General features: G+C 35.1%; 1 protein-coding gene across 1 annotated transcript in view; it reads right to left on the bottom strand.

Annotated features, from left to right (window-relative positions):
- The window catches only part of MAN1A1 (mannosidase alpha class 1A member 1), a 165,217-nt gene that overhangs the window by 60,112 nt on the left and 91,427 nt on the right, over positions 1-13,678 (bottom strand). The window lies entirely within an intron of this gene.

The following is a 13,678-nucleotide window of genomic DNA, read 5'->3' as shown; positions in this document are numbered from 1 at the left end:
AAGAAAGATGCTATGCACATAATTTTCCATTTTTAACCCTTTAGAAAGGAGGGTCTATTTGTTTACATTTATTTTTATCTTTAGTGAAAGTGGGTTTAACAAAAGGTATAGTTCTAACCGAAGGGTACTGGTGAAATTTCATTCTGGGAGGTATGTGGAATTCAACCATACTCATTTAAAACACTTTTAATAACCTGGAAGTGCTGAATGATCGATATAGTACAAAGAGACAAACATGGTGATAGCCTATAATGGCAGTAAAATATTAGGACAGTTTTCTCTTCCCTGTTTTTCTGCCAGGGATCAGAAAAATTTTAAAGCATAAAATTATTTCTTTTCATTGCAACTGTTCCAAACTATTTCAAAAGGAAATCTGAATTACAAAATTGGATATTTATGTCTGTGCCAGACTAGATTAAATCAAATTAATGAAAAATTTGAAATACACATATATTTGGAACTCCTTTGTGGACTACAGAGAATTGCAGAAGCATAAGGCATTAATATTAACTTGTCTGGCTGCCTGTAGCTTGTGCACTCATAATTCCTCTTGCTTCCCATCTCCTCCCCTTTACATCTTTTCCTTTAGGATCAACATAATAATAAATGTATTTTGTAGCATCTTTAGTTGGAAAAGAGACCCTAGGTTGTACTGTCTTTAGAAAAACTTGAAAAGCAAGTTTATTATTCTTATAGATCTATAAATTCCAGTTTTTGAAACTTCTTTTAAAAATATAAATATGAAATCACCATCTCTTTGTCATAAGCCTCAGAAACATAGATTAGCGAATTCTGTAATTTGAAGTCTTTTGAATCTAGCAAAAATTTAGGATACTAGCACTAAATATGGTGTTCATTTTAAAATACCACTCTTCCAGTATAGACTAACACCCTCAGCCATTTTACTGCATACCCAATCAATATTAAAGATTAATGTCTTTAAGCACTTTCTGACCTATTTCATCTTAAAACCAATAACTCACCTAAAAAAAGCTCTTGATCTAATTAACAACTTTTTTAGGCAAACTTCCACAGTTGGCCCACTTTAAAGTGGAGAAAATTAATACCACAAGATTATGTAGTCTTATAATATTTATATCTAGTTAAAAGTAATTTAGAACTTCCCTCGAAACCAATTTAAAAAATATTCTCAAGAGTAATCTAAACAGGATCAAAGTCCACTAAATATAATAAGACAATATGCCCATTATAAACTGCCAAATGATAAGACATTGGTCCAGGCTTGATAAAGGCAAATGACATTTAGATATTTATTGTTTATGGCAGTAGCCTTTGAGACAGAATGCAAGACTCTTAATTAGAGTGCAGGAAGAAACTATCAAAGCTGCTATTTCTAAATTTTTTATCTAAAAGAAAAAAGCTTTATTAAATTAAATATTCAGATATACACTGCTCCCCTCCCTTGGTGCTTATGTAAAAGGTTTCATATAAGACACCCAGAGGTTCCTGTAGAGACTACACAGTGAGGAGAGGTCGGCAGTGGAACCCTCACTTGTTCTACAGCTTTCAGTGACTTCGGATGTATTGGGGTTTATGAGCACAGAATGTCACTGATGTACTTAACTTAAAAATCCAAGACTTTGGGCTTCCCTGGTGGCACAGTGGTTGAGAATCTGCCTGCCAATGCAGGGGACACGGGTTCGAGCCCTGGTCTGGGAAGATCCCACATGCCACGGAGCAACTAGGCCCGTGAGCCACAATTGCTGAGCCTGCGCGTCTGGAGCCTGTGCTCCGCAACAAGAGAGGCCACGATAGTGAGAGGCCCGCGCACCGCGATGAAGAGTGGCCCCCGCTTGCCGCAACTAGAGAAAGCCCTCGCACAGAAACGAAGACCCAACACAGCCATAAATAAATAAATAAAATTAAAAACAAAAATCCAATACCTCTACACAGTAGAAAAATTACAATATTATAACACTTTGTAAAGGGATGGAGAGTGATTACACAAATATTCTGCTTTGAACAGAGATTTTTCTGATTGTCCTGAGGCAAAGTATTTAATTAAGAGTTGACATTTCACAAAAGAAACGTGTCCCTATTTGCTGATGTATTCTGGTACAAGTGGCTGTTTGTACGATGCTACCTACCAGATAATTCAAAAAAAGAAAGAAAGAAAAATGGAAGAAAAGAAATAGAAAGAAAGCATGCTTAATTAACCCATCACTTGAAGATAAAGGTAACAATTTAAGAAGAATTAAAAAAAAAATCTGAGTTAGAAAGAAACTCTAAGAAAAGATCGTTTTGAAATTGGATGTTTATGAAAATATGCATGAATGTGGTTCACCTTTAAAATTCATATTTGTATCAAACTTGAGAATGGAATTTTCTATCCTGTTTTAAAATCTTCCAAAGGAAGAGTTCCAGAGGCTTTTCTTATTTTCTATTAGTTTCTAAGAAGAAATGATGATATCAGGAAAGACTGAAATTTTCTAGCAGAGTTACAAGAATATTCTTTGCATAATTAAAGAATAGGATTTAAAGCAAGCATCATGTTTTAAGAAGATCAGCCAATACCACATCCTCTCATCAACACAACTTCTTATCTTTTCCACCTGGACAAAATTCAAACCAAGTTTTGAAATAAACACAGAACAAGACCTTGGAATCACTTACTGTATCACAAGCATTAAAATGAAATTAAAAAAAAATACAGCTCACACTAAAAATATGATTCATTTACTCTTAATAAAATTTTATTTCCTCATCTATATCTGATCCTTTTACAATTTTTTGAGTGTTTTAAAATGATCATGACATATTAATACAGTGGTACATATATATATATATATATATATAATTTATTAATAAAAATACATGTTCTAGGGTAAGTGCTCAAAAATATTTTACTGATAAGACAGCAAAAACACTTAAAAACCATGGACTTGTCCTGATATAATTGTGCAGTACAAAATTCTATCATGCAACTAGCTATGGTAATTGCATGTAAATAAATGGCTAAAAGTGATGCATTTATACAGTGTTAACATTAATTCTTCCTGTTAAGTTCAGGAACCATAATTTTTATACCTCATAATGAATGAAATTGCCACAATTTTAGTCCTTATATTTTATGGTATCCCAATAATTTAAAAATAACCCTTCTTCAGCTGGGCAGTTCCACTGTGTACTTCCCTTTGTTGTTCCAGATGATGACAATTACTGAGGCCTCTATAATGTTTCCCTTGTTTGAGGAAGACTATGAGTTACAAACTGAACACATAGGAGGCTTGTTAGAATTACAGATGTGTGTATATATATTATACACACACACATAAACACACACACAATTCTTTACTTGAAAATCCATTCTTCCCTCCTAACTTAGAGGTGATATGGATGGCTACCACGATGATGTCGGGTTCCTGAAATTCCATAGTGATCTGCTCTTTTGCATCTAAAAGACCCCCACCTTCTCGAAATTCTAAAGGCCTGTCATAAACTTTATCCTTGTAAAATTGATACTATTTATTAATCTCACTTTAACAAACGAGGAAACCAAGGCTGAGAGAAAGAAGAGACGTGATCACATTATTTTTCAATATTGTTATATTCAGTAAAACGCAGCATCTTAAACACATGGTTTGATGTATTTTGAGAAATATATATGTATTCGTCACACTATTCTTCAGGTAGTGGAAGCAGGACTTATATTCCTGTTCTTTCTGCTGCCATTTTCTTACATACTTACAATCAGCAAAGTTATAGGAATTGGCACTGTCAGATATTAAAAAAATTATGGCAAATCTGTAATTCAGAACTCATTTATTTTCCAAAGTCCATTTGCAGAATGCCAACCAGGTACAAAAAAATCACTATGCTGACAGCAGTTTGGAACAGAGAGAGTGGGACAGGACATTTCGTAGCTCCCTGAGGAGAGAGGGCAACAACCCAAGGGCACAGGCATAGAAAAGCAGAGGTAAGAGAACACAAGAATGGGTAATAGTTTTGTCCAACCCATATAGAAGATCACTTATAAAATCATATGCTTTAAGGGTTTGCCAGGTAGATTTACTGACCTTTGAAATAAATGTAATCATATTTTAAAAGAAAGAAACACAAAAAATCCAAGCTCTTTGTATAATGTACACACACATAGCCATTAGGAATGATATGCACCTTAAAACAGCTTATGCAACTTTTATTGTACTTCCAGGGAGTAGAATAGACATGCTTAAATTTTGGAAAACTGCTCACTGATAAAGCCATTATAGTAATTGCATTGGGTCTGTTTATTAATTTGTCATAATTAAGTCAATAACAGCTTTACTAATGTCCTATTACTTGATTAGTTTTGAAAGTGATTATCTTAAGAACTCAACTTAATTGGAAGCCTCTCAATTTACAAGGTACATTAAACTCTCAGTAGCATCTTAAGATTATTCAACATATGCAGGTCAATTACCAGTAATCACTGTTTTGTACAAATGTTCCATAGAAACTATAGCATGACATGCCAAAGAGGGAGAGTGAGAGTTAATTAATAATGCCAGACTCCAAGTGACATTTCCAGGATAAAAGGGCAACATGGGCATTCATATAAAGTCTTCCTAAAACTGGGTCTGTTACTAAAAATCAAATAATGGAAAGCTAGCAACTCTACACCTTACAGATGAAGATAATTTGTCATGATTGCTAAATCATCAGATTGCACTGCCTCTACTCATGCCCAGCTGCATATTAATTTCCAGATTAGTAACTTACAATTAATTCTTACTACTGCTCCATCACTTTTCTTTTTCCAGTTAATAAAAGAGACTGCAATCAATAATTGTTCATCCCAGTTTTCAGAACAGTTCAACTACAGCTATTACTACATAAGCAGGAAACATGAGTGGTTCACGTACCCAATGAGACTGTGAGGTCTTTAAAAATTATTGGCTGTAGCATAAATATTTTATATTGACCTTCCAATTCCGACTCAAAGATTCAATGTAGTTAGTTGAATATTTACAATGATTAACAATTATAAAGGCTGAGAAAGTGCCTTGAGACCTAGGCTGATTTTCAAACACCTATTCAAACAATTTCATAACTTTTAGATTAAACTTTATTAGATATTCGAAAGGTCTGCCCCACACTAACAACGTGAGCTTGGTCTTGAGATTCATCACAGGAAAACTGATTGCTGCTTCATTAAAAACCTGGGATTGTAACTCCTTGAAAAGATTATTCCACTGCTGACCTGTAAAGGCACTGTATGAATTATGTGTTTTGACTTGTTCCTAATCTAAGTTCTGTACACAGAATACAGTTCAAATTGCCAAGGCTGATTTGCCCCCAACTGTGTGAACACAGTGAACAAAGCTGAATCTGTAAAACATTAGTTCTGTGCGTTTGAAAATCTTGGGATGAAAGGCACTTTGAGTTTGTTGCATTCAAATAACTCCGCGTCCTTAAACAAAATTTTCCTGGTGAGTTAACCGCTTAAACAGTGGGGATGCTATGGGGAAAGTCACGGTCATATTTAACAATCCAATCCCATGGATTTTGTACCAAGAATCTATCTGCCAAAAATTGAAGAGTGAGGAAGGCCTCTTAAGAGACTTCCCACACACCACAAGTCGTTTTTTAAAGGCTTTAACCAATCGTCTTGGGATAGATTGTCTCTCAATTGCCTACACATCACCTTTGATACATTACTGCACTTTAATTACTCATTTGCTGTAATTGAGCCATAAAGGCAGGACCTTACGAAAATATACAAAAAATATTTTTCAATATCTAATCCATGGTTGAGTAAAATAACCAGTTTACTCTATTCACACGTCACTTTTCTGCCACTGCCCTACCAGAAGCACAGCAGAAGCGGTCTGTGGCAGATGGAGATTCATGCAGAAAGAGAGTGGGTGGTATGGAGAACTTATGAGGACTCTTAGAGCCTGTGTTCAGAAACAGATTAGATCTGCTTCTTCATCCAGGGAACAAAGGACACTGAAAACCCCATTTACCTGGGTATTAAGTTCAATTATGACCAGAGGAGTGGGAAGAAAGGGAACAGTTCATTTGCCCTTAGGCTCTTCAAATTCCTTCTGCCTCAAAACGCATGACTAAGAAACAGCAAAGCATCCTTTGTCAGAATTACTTGTCCCTTAATTCTTAATAAAGGAGGCTATACACAAACTACATTTAAATTAACTGTTGCCATCCTTATTGTCCACTTGCAATAAATAAATGCCTTTAGTTTTGGTCAAGCTACTAAGTGCCTGGCATGGACGCAGTGATCGGTAGCTTGGTGAGAGGATTAAATGATTCTGAAGAAGCTTAGGTTCTCTCTTCCTCTGGTGGAAGGATAACCTTAGCCTCTTTTCATGGGCCGTGGAATGTCCTCAGATACAAAACAGGTCACCAGCTGCTGTTAATAAAGTCGCTTTGCTTGAAGCAACAAGAATGGCTTTATGGAAATAGCTCTTCTTTTTAACAGTCACCCCGAAGTCCTTAATGAAAAATGCCTTTTTTCTCCTTCTATGCTAAAATGACCCAAACCTTGCTTTCTAATCTTACTAGATTAAAAACTATATATTGCAAGGGAAAAAAGGAGATGTAAACTCTTTTTCAGTAATTAAGGTCTGGAATTAGCTGTTTTCTAGAAGAAGCAACAAACTGCTTAGGGATAAGTGAAAATGTTGGGTAATTATTAACAGAAGTAAATTAATCACAGAAACTGATCCCCTAACCCCCCCACCTCCACCCCATGGATGTTTGGAGTTGGCTGCCTCTCTGAGCAGCTCCGAGATTTAAGAATCTAAACAGCTCAGATGTCTCAGTCATTTCTTCTATTACAATGGTTCTCAAAGTGTGACCCCTGAACCAGAAGCATCAATCAGCCTCTGCATCACCTGGGATCTGGTAAGAAATGCAAATTATCAAGGCTGACCAAAAATCTGCCCAATCAGAAACTCTGTGGGAGGGGCCCAGCAATAAGTGTTTTAACAAGCCCTCTAGGCAATTCTTACATACTCTAAAAGGTTGGGAACCACTGTTCTATTAAAGCTGGGTATTTTCAAACCAATTGCCTAATATATTTCTATATTTCAAGAATTAAACTGACCATCAATGGGGAGCGAAAAGTTTTCAAAGGTAACTGAGAAGAGAAATGCAGCTATCCTTAGGATAAAAATACTAGATTCATAGCAGTGATTCTCAACCCTACATGAACACTGGAATGGCTGAACAGGATTAAAAAAATACCAGGACCTTACTCCAAGCCAAATGAAACAGAGTGTAGGGTAGAGAGGCAGCGATGATATTTTAAAAATGCACCAGTTATTCTAAAGCACCGGGAAGGCTAAGAATCACTGATAGAAAATAACCACAGCAGTCAGACTCTTAATAGAAGTAGGACAGCCTAAGAACTAGAAAACAGGGCTATGTGGATGTTTCTGGCAAGAATATATATTTACATTTTCATAGACTAGGTTTGTGTCATATTAATTAAGCACTAGCTGGCATGCGGGACTTGGGAAAACAACATTACATTTTATTGTCTCATACTCTCCTTAAACCTCATGGGTTGAACAGTTCTTATTTCTAGAAGAGATAAGTCACCAATAAACATAATTTGAGAGAGGAATCTGAGTTTTGATCCTATAGGCTTATTCCAAAATAATTTTAAAAATAATATATGTTGGAGCATGAAGCCACCACGATCCTATATGGCCTATGGGAATACATTCTCTCCACACTTCTAGCTGGTTCTACTAATACCATCTTCCTTCCTGACAGAGGAAAATGGGACTCGAGTTTGAGAATGGATTAGAAGCACTGAGTGGCTTAAAAACAGAAGATTACTATAAAAAGGCATCAAAACCAAGTCAGTTTTAGCTATGTCCTATTTTACTGTTTTATACACACACACACACACACACACACACAATTTCATAATGAAAATTGAGCACAAAACCATAAATTAATAATAATTCCAATTTACATTTATTTCATAGCACTTTGCAATGATTAATCTTCTTTTACATATTAATTCATTAGATTTCCACAAAAATGCCTCATGAGGTCATCAGGATAGATACTATCATTGTTGTTATTTTAGTTTTACTTATGAGAAGACAAACTTAATTAAGTGAATTATCCAAGGCCAAGAGCTATATTGACAATGTTAATAAGTAGCAGCTTTAACTGTGGTAATAATATTTTGATGTCTGATATTAGTAATTTAGTGCATGTCAGTTTTAAAACCTCAAAGTATGGTTATTTTTATTTCCAGAAGAGTATAAATGGCCAAATGAATTAAAATAGATAAAAGAGGGAAACCCAATATAATAAAGTATCCAATCAGAAAAAATAAACACATAAAGCAGTTTCGCTTAAAATACTTGGAAAGACTGTAACTTCTTTTTTACTTTTCTAGAGTTGGTAGAACTTATCTTTGAATTCTTAACAGATCCATAAAACATATAAATAAAAGATAAATTGTAAGATGCAGCTCTGATTTTATACTTGGGCTATATAACTGCTACAGAACATTTTTAGGATAACTAAGTACTATTTTACTTCTTAGAATATTAGCAAATCATTAAAGTTTGATCTGCTCATATCAGAAGATTTGTTTCTTGATAATTTTTATATTATTCTTATGATATTAAAGTATAGAACTGTATTCTGCTTCATTTTAAAACATAATACACCTCTTTCAAATCTGAAACCAGGTACTTTAAAAGACGGTTAGCAAATTTAAAAATGTAGAAGTTTATATTTCAACTGTCAAGTAAATATGCAGGGAGATATATGGAAAATACTTAAAAAAAAATTTAACCTAATTAGACTGTCTTTCATACTTTGTGTCTATTAAAACTCTCCAACTATAATTTAATATTCAAGCATTTTACACCATCAAAGTATTACGAAACACAAAAAGGGGGTTTGTTACAATATACATACTACATGCTTCATACAGGATAATCTTTCACTATTAGAAAACATTAAGCTGTGTACTATTCTTAATTAAGGCCCCATTTCAGATAAAGTAAAGCAATTTGCAATTTAATTATAATAATACACACTGCAAAGTAACTAATGACATAGTATGCATTTGCATTGGATAATGAGAGTAGTCGGTAAATAAAGCTTTACAAAGCAGGAAATAAAAACAGGTGAGGGAGTTGTGGTTCATTCATCTCCTTGCTTACTAATGAGAGCTGGAATAGCGATCAGTCACTTCCCAGCACATTCCTTGATGTGTGCAATAAAATCATGTGCTGTAGACAGATCCACTAACCTAATATAACCACCAGGTAGGTGTCAGTTCAGAGAAATACACGAAGAGAAACAAGTGATAAAGCAGTATAAGCTAAAACTAACTCATAGTAAAGACAGAATAATTACTAGGAATGCCCAGACTATATGCCCTGTGATATAAATGAGTAATGGGAATATTAACCATATTATTTTAAATTAAGAACATACTTTAGAAAACCCCAAATTAGTACATATATTCTACTTAGGCTTAAATTATACCTAGAAATATGGAAGTGGTGAAATGTTTGATTTTACAAACCATAGAAGTGATTTTTCTTCTTTAGGTTGGAGAAATAAAAATGCATAGGGTCTCTTGCTAATAGTAGTAACAAGATCAGACATCAAATTTTAACATTTTCACATTAGAGAAATTGAGTTCTACCAAAATCTAATCTGTTAAATCTAGGCAATGTTTTCCTTTTAGCAGAGGTGTTACGTAACTTACGCATCTTCATTCTACTGTCGTATTGGTGAAGCAAGCATGTTGCTCTAATCAGGTACTGTGTATAACACCCAGGTGTTTGTTCAGTCAAATTACCACTTGTTATCAACTCATAATTTCAATTAACTTACAACTTAATATAGCATCTCTTGAATTGAGAATTTACTATAGATGGAGCAGAAGAGATAGTTATAACATTTTTTTCTGAACAAATTTTGGGACAGACTTTCTAATGCAGGATATGAGTAAATTATTTAGGTTCTCTGCTATTCTCAGTTTGCACAAATACTGAAATCTAATTTGGCTTATTGGTGTTTTGGCTCCAAATACATAAACCTCCCCAATTCAAAATACTGCTTGCTTTAAATTCAACCTGGTGAGTACTCATTATCTCTCCTTGGCACAGACTACCTTACATTTGTCAATTACATGAGTGAGTGTATAACATACAAAATATATATTCTGCTTTACTAACCAGGCTGTAAATATGAATACCCTGAGAGGAAGACCATGTCTGTTATCTTTTTAAATGAAGTGAAAAGAAGCAGAAAATCGTACCTGGACCTAGCATAGAAACTTCATCACATCAGGGACTAAAATGAAAGCTTTTTTTTTTTTTTTTTAACAAAGAAAAGGTAAAGAAACCAATTATCTTTAGGCAAAAACCTGAATACTAGAGGAATGTGAACCGATAATACCAGTAAGTTCACATTTTTGTTAACATATAGGTGTTGGCAAAGAGTAGCCTCCATAACTATTTTCAAAATTGAGGCGGAAGAGCAGAATTATGATATTACAGACAGCATATTTGCCTCCCCCATCATAATTACTGCCAAGAGTTTCAAAGCCAGTCAACAGTGAATATGGAGCTATTCTAAAAAGCACCCTTGAGCACTTTTTTCTCTTGGGCATCCTTCTATAGATACTCCCTTATTCTGAGAAGTTAATTAAAATATAATTTTGCCAGACATATTTTTCCCCATCTCCTTTGAAACTTCTACTGGTGACAGGCTTCAGAAAACTAGAAAATAAGCTCTATGCCAGCTGTCCCTTGTCCCCTGGCCCATACTGTGAAAATACAGAGATTCAGAGAAAACAGCATATATGTACAGGCTGACATCAACAGCACATCCTGAAATCTAATTATTGCAGTTAAATATGAAACACTGTTTTTGTTCCCTAGAGAAAATTCTTCAAGATGATAAATCAGTTTCACAGATGGAAGAAGAAAGGATTCCATGAGAGTACTTGATTGGGCAAAGGGATAGGATGAATTTTAGTGGGTTGATATTACTATTAATTTTGCCAAGGTTTATTGTATAAATTTGGGTAAGCCACTGCTATTTAGTAAATGGAATTGAGAGTGGCTAAAATATATAATAAAAAATTCATACAGGTTGCCAGGAAGAAGTTAAAAGTGTTCCTGTCAGTTGTAAAATGGTCACCTAATTTCCTCTAGTTTAACATGAAAACATCAGAGAATACATAAATGAAATGGCACATTATTTTTGACCCAAAATAATTTTCCTGTAATATTTGAAATTAAAGGTTCTAATGTAAAATAATGTAAAATACTATACTGTAAATCCAAAATAAGGTCTTAAGAAAAAGTTAAAGCCCTAGTTAATGAATTTTCAGGAGATACAGATAAAAAAGATAACAGCAGATTCAATACTGAATAGTTTTTAGAAGTATTCCTTTATGTACTGAAAAATATCTCCACTGTACACAAAGGATAGATGTAACTAAGGAAAAAATCCTCTCGGCTGTAAAAAATAAACACTACGTTAAATATGCTTTAAAACAATCTAATTTCTTATGATGATTTCAAGAGAGGCTAGAATTAATTAAGTGATATCAGCACCTTACAATAACTAACTGAACTTTTGCAAAGATGTAGACCCACACCTCTATTAGTTTTCAGAGGCCTTTATCTAATTCCATTACCTTCCAGGAAGCAATAAGAACTAGCTCCACAGCATTTTAGAGTAGAGGGCTGGAGTGATCATTCACTCCAGTATTTTAAACCTGGGGGGCCCTTAGGTCCTAGGTGGACTCCAATGGTACTGTTAGCTTTTGGAAACTGAGTAAAAGTATGTGTCCTCAGGAACATGCATTTTATGAGGAGAAGGCCGTGGTTCATCAGAATTCCAAAGTGGGCTATAAACATGAAAAGGTACAAAAAAACTAGTTAAGTAGCCTAACTTCCAGTTTACAAATAAGCCTGGAGAGTTAAAATGATTGCTCTAAAGACAAACCTAGAATAGCTATAAAATACCTAGAACCAGGTCTCTTGATAAACAATTAACTCAGTGTACTATTATGCCCATATCATTCTTCTCAGAGGGTAAGTAGGAAAAATATGTGTTAAATATGCACAGTGTTTTCGTAACTGGATCTTATCTCAAGTAACAAAGAAGTTTCTAGGTCAGAATACTACCTATAAATACAAAGTCTGAAGATATGGAAGGCAATATAGGTGATCTACATGAGCCCAAAAAAACCCTCATGGATCCCCCAACACCGTGCTGCCTCCAAGCCAAGCATATATGCCCACTTTCACCTTAAGACAGCACAGCACATGCCATTGACCTCCAAGCTGACAGAGAAAGCCGTAGGAGTCCAAAGGGAAGAATGGATCCTGAGCTATCACATTATGCAATAGAGAACTACCTCAGTTTAACATGGCCCAGGGGTTTGAACTCTCCCTGGCTCACTGCCTCAACACCCCTGCCTCTGCCCCAAACACACACACACACACACACACACACACAGAGACACACATACATATATAAAATTATAGACAGGTACAGCGTGATTTCAAGGTATACATATATAACATACAAATGAAAACAGAGCATGAATTTAACTGATTTATTAGCCAATTAATTTCATGATTTTTCATGATTAATTTTAGGAAGGAATGTCACTAAAATAAATAATTAGGAAGAACTGTGCATTAATCTTGCCAAGTCACCCTGTGCATCCTCTTGCCATTTCTAAAACGAGAAAGTCATTTAACTTGTGTCTATGAATCAATGTCTGTATAAACATCTAAGTACATATTGTAGCTCTACCGTTTACATATGGTATGATTTTAGGCAAATGACTTAGTCTCTCTGTGACTCAAGTTCCTGATTAGTAAAACAGAGATAACAGCAGTACTGACCTTACTGGGTTGTTGTGAGGACTAAATGTGGTAATATGGGTAAAGTACCTAGAATAAACCTTCATATTTTATGATGACAAAATAGCTGTCATCATTGTCATCCTCACCATCATCACAAAGAGACATATATGCAATTAATTAGTTATGGAGAAGAAGGAGTTAAGAAGGAAGCTTAAGATAAAATTGTTTATTAACAAAATGCTCAAGCTATCATGAAAATTCAAACTACTTCCTGGGAGAATACCAGAAAGTCTATTCGGGCCCAGGTGTTTCTTGGGGCCACATTGCCATGGACTTGGCATGCCAGGGTTCTCCACCCAAATGGGATGAGAAGGATGGGTTGATCTGGGCCAATGGAGCAGTCCCCTTCCCTCCTTACAACTGTGGGTGAGCAGCATCAGGTGCTCCAGTCTCAGTTACACCAACTTGTTGTGTGGGAGACCTGATTAGTCTAAATGTTGTATCTCTGCAATATCTCTGACCAGCAGCTTAACTGAAGGGAAGTGATCTTAGGAACTGACTTCTTTGAAAGTGAAATGCTTTGATGACAATTTTAAAGATAATGGGATGCTCTTGGAATTTATGGAGACAGTATGCAACATCACCATGAAACAGTGAAAACCTTGAATCATGTCTTGTGTGCATGACTCTCTTGGGGTCATTCGATCCCATGATGGGAACCCATCTAAAGCCACGGAACACTGAAAAACACTAATAACTTCCAACCCAAAGACAGACACCAAGACTCCCAATGGTGTTAGTCACCAACATCATTCAAGTAATTATCCATCCGGTGT

Source organism: Balaenoptera ricei, chromosome 12 (assembly GCF_028023285.1).
Source record: "Balaenoptera ricei isolate mBalRic1 chromosome 12, mBalRic1.hap2, whole genome shotgun sequence".
NCBI lineage: Eukaryota > Metazoa > Chordata > Mammalia > Artiodactyla > Balaenopteridae > Balaenoptera > Balaenoptera ricei.
The sequence above is the reverse complement of the archived record's forward strand: the minus strand, read 5'-3'. Positions and strand labels throughout refer to the sequence as shown.